The following is a 9,975-nucleotide window of genomic DNA, read 5'->3' as shown; positions in this document are numbered from 1 at the left end:
GGAAGTTTATTTGAAAAAAAGTATATACTTTTTGTGATAAACGTTTATTCTTTTCCAGGATGTAAAAACAATTTCATAAAGACTAACTAAAAACCCATCTTTTCTGGATAATTGCACACACACACATCTTTCTCACTTCCACGAAGTTTTTAGTTCTTAGCACTTTTTTCTGTAATACAAACAATGTAGAAGAAATTATTCGATTTTTTATACCCTCCACCATAGGATGGGGGTATATTAACTTTGTCATTCCGTTTGTAACACATCGAAATATTGCTCTAAGACCCCATAAAGTATATATATTCTGGGTCGTGGTGAAATTCTGAGTCGATCTAAGCATGTCCGTCCATCCGTCCGTCTGTCCGTCTGTCCGGCTGTCCGTCCGTCTGTGGAAATCACGCTAACTTCCGAACGAAACAAGCTATCGACTTGAAACTTGGCACAAGTAGTTGTTATTGATGTAGGTCGGATGGAATTGAAAATGGGCCATATCGGCCCACGTTTACGTATAGCCCCCATATAAACCGATCCCCAAATTTGGCTTGCGGAGTCTTCCGGAGCAGCAAAATTCATCCGATCCGGTTGAAATTTGGTACGTGGTCTAAGTATACGGTCTCTAACAACCATGCAAAAATTGGTCCATATCGGTCCATAATTATATATAGCTCCCATATAAACCGATCCCCAGATTTGACCTCCGGAGCCTCTTGGAGGGGCAAAATTCATCCGATCCGGTTGAAATTTGGTACCTGATGTTAGTATACGGTCTCTAACAACCATGCAAAAATTGGTCCATATCGGTCCATAAATATATATAGCTCCCATATAAACCGATCCCCAGATTTGACCTCCGGAGCCTCTTGGAGGAGCAAACTTCATCCTACCCGATTGAAATTTGGTACGTGGTGTTAGTATATGGTCTCTAACAACCATGCAAAAACTGGTCCATATCGGTCCATAATTATATATAGCTCCCATATAAACCGATCCCCAGATTTGACCTCCGGAGCCTCTTGGAGGGGCAAAATTCATCCGATCCGTTTGAAATTGGGTACCTGATGTTAGTATACGGTCTCTAACAAGCATGCAAAAATTGGTCCATATATATAGCTCCCATATAAACCGATCCCCAGATTTGAACTCTGGAGCCTCTTGGATGAGCAAAATTCATCCGATCCAATTGAAATTTAGTACGTGGTGTTAGTATATGGTCTCTAACAACGATGCAAAAATTGGTCCATATCGGTCCATAATTATATATAGCTCCCATATAAACCGATCCCCAGATTTGACCTCCGGAGCCTCTTGGAGGGGCAAAATTCATCCGATACGTTTGAAATTGGGTACCTGATGTTAGTATACGGTCTCTAACAAGCATGCAAAAATTGGTCCATATCGGTCCATAATTATATATAGCTCCCATATAAACCGATCCCCAGATTTGACCTCCGGAGCCTCTTGGAGGAGCAAAAGTCATCCGATGCGGTTGAAATTTGGTACATTTCGTTAGTATATGGCCTCTAACAGCCATGTAAAAATTGTCAAATTTTATTACTATAGAAAGTTTTGTCAAAATTTCATTTCTATAGAAAGTTTTGTAAAAAGTTTATTTCTATAGCAATGTTTGCCAACATTTTATTTCCATAGAAAATTTTGTCAAAATTTTATTTCTATAGAAAATTTTGTAAAAAATTTATTTCTGTAGAAAATTTTGTCAACATTTTATTTCTATAGAACATTTTGTCAACATTTTATTTCTATAGAAAATTTTGTCAACATTTTATTTCTATAGAAAATTTTGTCAAGTTTTTATTTCTATAGAAAATTTTGTCAAAATTTTATTTCTATAGAAAATTTTGTCAAACTGAATTATATACGTATTTAATCGGCCTTTTTTTTGTTTAATATATACCCCTTATGGACTAACTTACAATTTAGAAGACAGTGTTAAAAAGTTTTACGATACCTTGCCATCGGCAAGTGTTATCGCAACCCAAGTAATTCGATTGTGGATGACAGCCTTTAGTAGAAGTTCCTACGCAATCCATGGTGGAGGGTACATAAGATTCGGCCTGGCCGAACTTACGGCCGTATATACTTGTTAAATTTTATAAATTTTACATTTCACCTGGACGGAGAATCGAACCGCGGACCATGCAATTTGTAAGCCAACACACTATCCACTGAGCTATATAGCTGTTATTGTCATCAATAGACAATTATCCATATATTTATATAGCATAGCTTACGGCGCCCACGAGCCGATTAAACAAACTTTATATAACAGAAACATACATTTAGTTGGGCACCGTGGAGCAGTGGTTGTTACGTCCGCCTTGCATGCCAAGGGTCGTGGGTTCCATCTCTGCTTCGACCGAACACCAAAAAGTTTTTTTTTTGTCTTTTTTTTACATATATTCCAGATATGTTCGGAAGATTCAGAAGAAATGTTCAACATTACATACTACTATTAGAGGTGTGCGCGTGACACGAAATTATCGTGACACACGTGATTCACGAGTGAATTACGTGAGTCGTGAATAAAATCTGAAGCAACTCTCATGAATGTGCGTGAAGGGGACAAAAACAAATACGTGGTGTGTGAGTAATAAAATCGGTTCGTGAATGTGCGTGAATAAAAATTCTGCAAAATCACGCTCGCGAAAAAAAATCAATATTTAATTCTTACTCGTATGTTAACTGAAATTGATTTAGCTGTCGAACTATATTTTATTTATGAATTTTGTTACCCTTGCTCATTCCCGATGGGAAAATGTAGTGAGTCTCGTCAATTTGTCGTGAGTCACGTGAATTGTCGTGAATCGTGCGTGAGTCTGTAAAAGTACTTCGTGCGTGAGCGTGCGTGATTACTGTTTTTCATCTCGTGAATGTGCGTGACTGTGAGTGGCTACGACACTTATCGTGCGTGAATAAATATTTGACTTCGTGTATGTGAGTGAAATTTCACTCACGCGCACACCTCTCCTACTATATTAAATTTTTACTATGAACTGACTGTAAAATGTGTCCTATTAAAGACTTAAAGCCAGAAAAGAACAGTGCTTGATATAAACGAAATGGACTGTGTTGTTGGTTCAAAAATAATTTTTTTATTGAAAAAAATAAAAATTTTGTAACAAACGATTTTTTTTGGTGATAAACGTTTAAAATTTTCGAAGCAATTCAAAAAACTCTAACAAAAAAAAAAACGTTTTCGGTACACATTTTCCAAACGATTTTTTTTCTTTGCTTGTAGTTGCATCTCTTTTCATAAATTCAAGTTTAGGTTTCCTTAAATAAAATATTTTTAAAACTAGAAGTATCCATATGTAATAGGTACTTTTAGTTAAATGTGGTATCACAATGGACTGAATAGTCTAAGTGAGCCTGAAACTTAATCGGGCTGCCACTTTAACCTACCCTAACCATATGTCAGCTAACAACCATGCCAAACAAGGTCCATATCGGTCTATAGTTATAAAGGGTGATTCTTTTGAGGTTAGGATTTTCATGCATTAGTATTTGACAGATCACGTGGGATTTCAGACATGGTGTCAAAGAGAAAGATGCTCAGTATGCTTTGACATTTCATCATGAATAGCCGAACGATCTGCCACAACGTCGAATTTTCAGTGAATGGGCCCTAGAAAAGTTGGCAGAAAATCCGCTTTTTTATCGACAAATTTTGTTTAGCGATGAGGCTCATTTCTGGTTGAATGGCTACGTAAATAAGCAAAATTGCCGCATTTGGAGTGAAGAGCAACCAGAAGCCGTTCAAGAACTGCCCATGCATCCCGAAAAATGCACTGTTTGGTGTGGTTTGTACGCTGGTGGAATCATTGGACCGTATTTTTTCAAAGATGCTGTTGGACGCAACGTTACGGTGAATGGCGATCGCTATCGTTCGATGCTAACAAACTTTTTGTTGCCAAAAATGGAAGAACTGAACTTGGTTGACATGTGGTTTCAACAAGATGGCGCTACATGCCACACAGCTCGCGATTCTATGGCCATTTTGAGGGAAAACTTCGGAGAACAATTCATCTCAAGAAATGGACCGGTAAGTTGGCCACCAAGATCATGCGATTTGACGCCTTTAGACTATTTTTTGTGGGGCTACGTCAAGTCTAAAGTCTACAGAAATAAGCCAGCAACTATTCCAGCTTTGGAAGACAACATTTCCGAAGAAATTCGGGCTATTCCGGCCGAAATGCTCGAAAAAGTTGCCCAAAATTGGACTTTCCGAATGGACCACCTAAGACGCAGCCGCGGTCAACATTTAAATGAAATTATCTTCAAAATGTAAATGTCATGGACCAATCTAACGTTTCAAATAAAGAACCGATGAGATTTTGCAAATTTTATGCGTTTTTTAAAAAAAAAAAGTTATCAAGCTCTTAACAAATCACCCTTTACATAGCCCTCAGATAAATCGATGCGCAATCACACAAAAATTGATCGGTTCATAATTGTATTTAGCCCCCATATAAAGCGACTACCATATTTAAATTCTGACTCTCTAATTACCGCGCAAAAGCCCATGTCGGTTCGTAATTATTTGTAGACTTACCTATATACCCTTTTTGTCCGTATATATTGGACAACTTAGAATTTAGAAGACAATGTTAAGATGTTTTAAGATACCTTCCGATCGGTATTACCCCAACCCAAGTAATACAATTGTGGATTACAGTCTTTAGTAAAAGTTTCTACGCAATCCATGGTGGAGGGCACATAAGATTCGGCCTGGCCGAACTTACGACCGTATGTACTTGTTTTAGAATAAAATCCTAGTTCGAAACTCATTTCAAATTTTTTTTATTTTTTCGGTTTTAATTGGTTAACAGGCTTTTAAAAAATTGGTATAAAACGAAATACGACTTTTAAGAAAACCGGTGATTTGGACACCCTACCTTCAAGTATTAATTATGTTATTTTTAAAGTAAAAATAAAGTTTTAATTATGCAACCTAAAATTAGGATACGTTTACTCGTTTACTCATTTTTGTGACATCAGCGTGAAGTCAGCGTTTGTACACAGAAAAAAAGTAAACCACCTTATTTGAAAAATGAACTATCTCGTGCGAAAATTTAACTAAATTGTATTCCTAATTTTGAGATTCTTTAAATTGACTAAAATTTTCCGACATTTTTGGATTTTTAATTACCATTTACGAAATGAATCTTTCTCGAAAAAAATGAACTAAAAATAAAAAAAAATCAAGTATATACAGCAGTAAGTTCGGCCGGGCCGAATTTTAAATACCCACCACCATGAATTAAACATTATAGTTTCCTGTGAAAATTTCAGGAGGATTTGGTGACAAGCAGATCAGTTCAACCAGTACACTTCCCGAAGATAAATTCAAAGATTTTACCTATGAAGACTAGATCAGATTCTGGATTTATAAGAACCATATTTGTTTGAGTTTTAGTGGAATCATAAACATCGTGTGCAAGAAAACGATGAAATAACGCCTTGATCTGTAGATTTTTACCCCCATTATTTAAATGATTACCAATAAAAAAAGAAAAATCTGGAAACTATAACTCAGTTTCAAGCAATTTTCATTATCAGTACACATGGACCGATATTCACCATTTTATGTTCCTAAAATACTTCTAGATTTAAAATTTCATGCAAATTTGATAAAAACTATGGTTTCTAAAAGCCCAAGAAGTAAAATCGGGAGAGCGGTCTATATGGGGGCTATACCAAAACATGGACCGATACTCACCATTTTTGGCACACCTCTTTATAGTCATAAAATACCTCTAGATTTAAAATTTCAGGCAAATTGGATAAAAACTATGATTTCTACAAGCCCAAGACCCCAAATCGGGAGGTCGGTTAATATGGGGACTATATCAAAACCTGGACCGATATAGCCCATCTTCGAACTTGACCTGCCTGCAGACAAAAGACGAGTTTGTGCAAAATTTCAGCACGATTGCTTCATTATTGAAGACTGTAGCGTGATTACAACAGACATACAGACAGACAGACGGACATCGTTATATCGTCTTAGAATTTCTAACTGATCAAGAATATATATACTTTATATAGTCGGAAATCGATATTTCGATGTGTTACAAACGGAATGACAAACTTACTATACCCCCGTCACCATTCTATGGTGGTGGGTATACAAATTTAAGCGCCAGATCATTCCCATTTTATCAACGCTGTAGCAGAGAATGAAGCCGCCAAGTCGCGCCGCTGATTTCAGTCGCCGCCGAATATGTCGACTCATTTCGACTCAAAATTAGCTGCCAAGTAATCAAAAATATAAATTTAAATCAGAAAAATTTATTGATAATTGTTGAATTTTTTATCAAAATGTTTACCTTTCCACCCAAAATTCGTCAGTATCAAGTTGCTATATTAGTTTTGCAATAATTTAGCTCAGAAAATTTGAATCAAATGTCATCGAAAGATTTCTTGTACAACTAATCTCATTACTATTGGAATAACTTCAAATTGATTTTATAATGGATAATTGTCCGCCGCCGAATTGACCAATTTATATCGGTTTAGCCGTCAAGCCGCCGCCGCCGGAGGCAAAAAGTTAGTGTCAGCCGCCGATGGCAAAAATGGGTCGGCTTCATTCTCTGCGCTGTAGTTCATTCTTACTATTTTTGAGAAGTGTACGAAAAGCTTCTTCTGTTTTAGTTAGAATTGAACTAATTTATATGTTTGAAATTTTTCATGATATTTTTGAGATATACTTTTAATAAAGAAAAAATCGTTGGACTGGGGAAAATTTCTTACAAAATTTTAAAAATAAACTAAAACAAAATTTTTGCAATAAATATTAGTTCATTTTAGCATAAGTTTTACAACATATTTTTTCTCTGTACTATTGTTTAGTTAAGTATTCTAAAAATAATCGAAATTTTCTAAAATTAACCAATATTTTTCATCGTGGTGGGTTCAATGCACCCAGAAAAAAGTGCCTTCGAAACTAAAGGAAAAAATGTTTATAAATTTAGTTTATCCCTTTTATTTCCATTGAGTTAAATTTTTGTGTAAAATAATAAAATTTACTTGTTTCAGTAAAAAATCCTAAACTGAAAACAGTTAGGAATAGTTCATTAACTAGAATAACGCATGGAATTTTACTAATACTGTTTTCTTCGCTGGGTATAAGAATTTACTACTGAACAAGAAAATTTTATTCACTGATAACAATGTATTCGTAAAAATAAACAAAAACCGAACTACAACCAAGTTTCCTCAAATTTAGTAAAATTTCTTATAAACGATAACACTGAATTCCTTTATTACAGAAAGCTTATCATACATACGAATAACACTTGGCATAAAGAATATTTTAGTTCATTCGTACCAATTCAATCCTTTCAAAACTTAAGGAAACACACTTGTTAATATATAACGAATTTTCCTATATTTATTTTATCTACCTGTAATCGATACCTGTCATCGATGTAATCGATATGTTTGCGCGTGGGTTGTTTTTTTTTTTAGTTTGAATCGCATTGTTATGGTATACGGAGAGATTTTTAAAAAATAATATAGTAAAACAATATAATAAATAACAAATAAAATATTTATTATTTTAAAATAGTGAGAAAAAATGGTTTATGATTTTTTATATTTGTAGGTATTGAAATTGTAAAAGGAGAAAGGAAAATTGTTACGCAGCATCTTATCAAAAGTGAAAGGAACAAGAAGAAGAAGAAACGCATTACGTTTTACAGTTGGTAACTTTACATATGGAAATTGGAAATAGTGGAATAATAAACTAATATTTCAAGGCCAGTCGATGCTGTTAATTCTTAATACACGCTCACAAAAAATCGCTTCTGTAACATATACTCCCAAACATATTTTGCTTCAACACCCAGAAAAAAGTGACCCCTTCTTTAAGTTAAAATGAATTTACTGTGAAGAAAGTTGAACTTCGTATAGCGCCAAAGACATTTTTATTTTTTTGAACGATGTGATTTTCGTAGAAATTAGGTATAATGCATTCCATATATTAGTTAACATTTTCCTATATTTATTTACCACTATGCTACAGAATGAAAAAATTTAACTGATTTGAATTCATATATGGAATGAGTTTATTGAAATTTTTCATTCATTTGGACAAATCTTACATATTTGTGGTAAAACTTTTACTTCATAATTAGAACTGCTTACCTTCGTTTTTAAATACAATTTTATTTATTTATATAAGCAATTTTATCTTCAATAAAAGACATGTTTTATTAATATATTGAATATATTTATTAAGAATCAACAGCATCGACTGGCCTTGAAATATTAGTTTATTATTCCACTATTTCCAATTTCCATGTAATGTCATCAACTGCAAAACGCATTTTTTCTTCTTCTTGTACCTTTCACTTTTAATAAGTTGCTGCGTAACGATTTTGTCCTCCTTTTACAATTTCAATACCTACAAATATAAAAAATCATAAACCATTTTTGTTACAAAAGGTTAGCGTCACTGAATATTACCTGATAATTGAAGATTCCAAAATGAAGACAAATGAAAGGGTTTTTATTCTGCTGGTGTTTTCTTTCTTTATACACCATCACGAACATTGATAGATTTATTTTCAAAAAAACGAACATTTTTCTCACTAATTTAAAATAATAAATCTTTTATATATTTTATTTGTTACTTATTATATTATTTTACCATATTATTTTTTAACAATCTCTCCGTATACCACAACAACGCGATTCCAACTAAAAAACAACCCACGCGCAAACATATCGATTACACCCACGCCCAAACACGTCGATTACGATGACAGGTATCGATTACAGGTAAACAATAGAAATATAGGAAAATTTCCTATATTCTAACAAGTGTGTTTCCTTAAGTTTTGAAAGGATTGCATACTTCTTAGTACGAATGAACTAAAATATTTTTCTATGCCAAGTGTTGTTCGTATGTATGAAAAACTTTCTATTATAAAGGAAGTCGCAATTATCATTTTATAAGAAATTTTACTAATTTTGAGGAAACTTGGTTTTAGTTCGGATTTTGTTTATTTTTACGAATGCTTAGTTATCGGTGAATAAAATTTTCTTGTTCAGTAGTAAATTCTTATACCCAGCGAAGAAAACAGTATTAGTAAAATTCCATGCCTTATTCTAGTTAATGAACTATTCCTAACTGCTTACAGTTTAGGATTTTTTTACTGAAACGAGTAAACTTTATTATTTCTCACAAAAATGTACCTTAATGGAAATAAAATGGATAAACTATATTGATGAAGAATTTTTCCTTTAGTTTCGAAGGCACTTTTTTCTGGGTGAAGCATATACATTTTTGGGTATTGCCCAAACATTTATATGTTTGATCTCTTCCAATATATAATATGTTTGAAAGCATATTGGTCTAAACAATATATGTTTGGGTAGTCTAAGTTCCAAACATTTTGTATTTTTGCATCCAAATTCAATAATGGTGTCTTCCAAAAAACAATATGTTATTATATGAACATATAAAAAAGCATTTTGCACCCAAAAATATTATATGCCTAAAAAAATTCTCCCAAACAATATTGTGCTCAAAATTTTATTTATTTATATATTTATTTTCATAATGAATTATGAAAATAAACAGGTAATATAGGTGCTAACAACATAGGTTTTCGACCTGAATGCTCAAAATTTTGTTTCTGCCCATTGGATATTCCCCCACATCTTTCTCACTTCCACGAGATTTTTTAGTTCTTAGCACATTTTTCTGTAATACAAACATTGTAGAAGAAATTATTCAATTGTATGATTTTTTTTTATTTTAATTTTACCTTTTGCCGGACGGGGATTTGAACAGCGGACCACACAGTTTGTAAGGATTAAAGAAGTAGCTGATCAATTGCCCAAGGAAAAATAAAATGTTAATTTTGTAATAACAAGCAACAACCACCAACTTAATTCAATATCGCTCCCTGTTAAATAGCGCTCCAAGCTACTAAACACATATGTGTT

The 9,975-nt window shown here is 33.6% G+C and overlaps 1 long non-coding RNA gene across 1 annotated transcript; it reads right to left on the bottom strand.

Annotated features, from left to right (window-relative positions):
• Positions 1 to 8,229: 8,229 nt before the first annotated feature.
• Positions 8,230 to 8,717, bottom strand: LOC142223088 (uncharacterized). Its single transcript, XR_012718554.1, has 2 exons — positions 8,488 to 8,717; positions 8,230 to 8,425 (listed from the first exon to the last, which is right to left on the bottom strand). It is a non-coding gene; the product is annotated as an uncharacterized LOC142223088 (long non-coding RNA).
• Between the last annotated feature and the right edge of the window lie 1,258 nt (positions 8,718 to 9,975).

This window comes from Haematobia irritans, chromosome 2, assembly GCF_050003625.1.
Source record: "Haematobia irritans isolate KBUSLIRL chromosome 2, ASM5000362v1, whole genome shotgun sequence".
Taxonomy (NCBI): domain Eukaryota; kingdom Metazoa; phylum Arthropoda; class Insecta; order Diptera; family Muscidae; genus Haematobia; species Haematobia irritans.
Note: the sequence above shows the minus strand (reverse complement) of the source record. Positions and strands in the feature narration are given on the sequence as shown.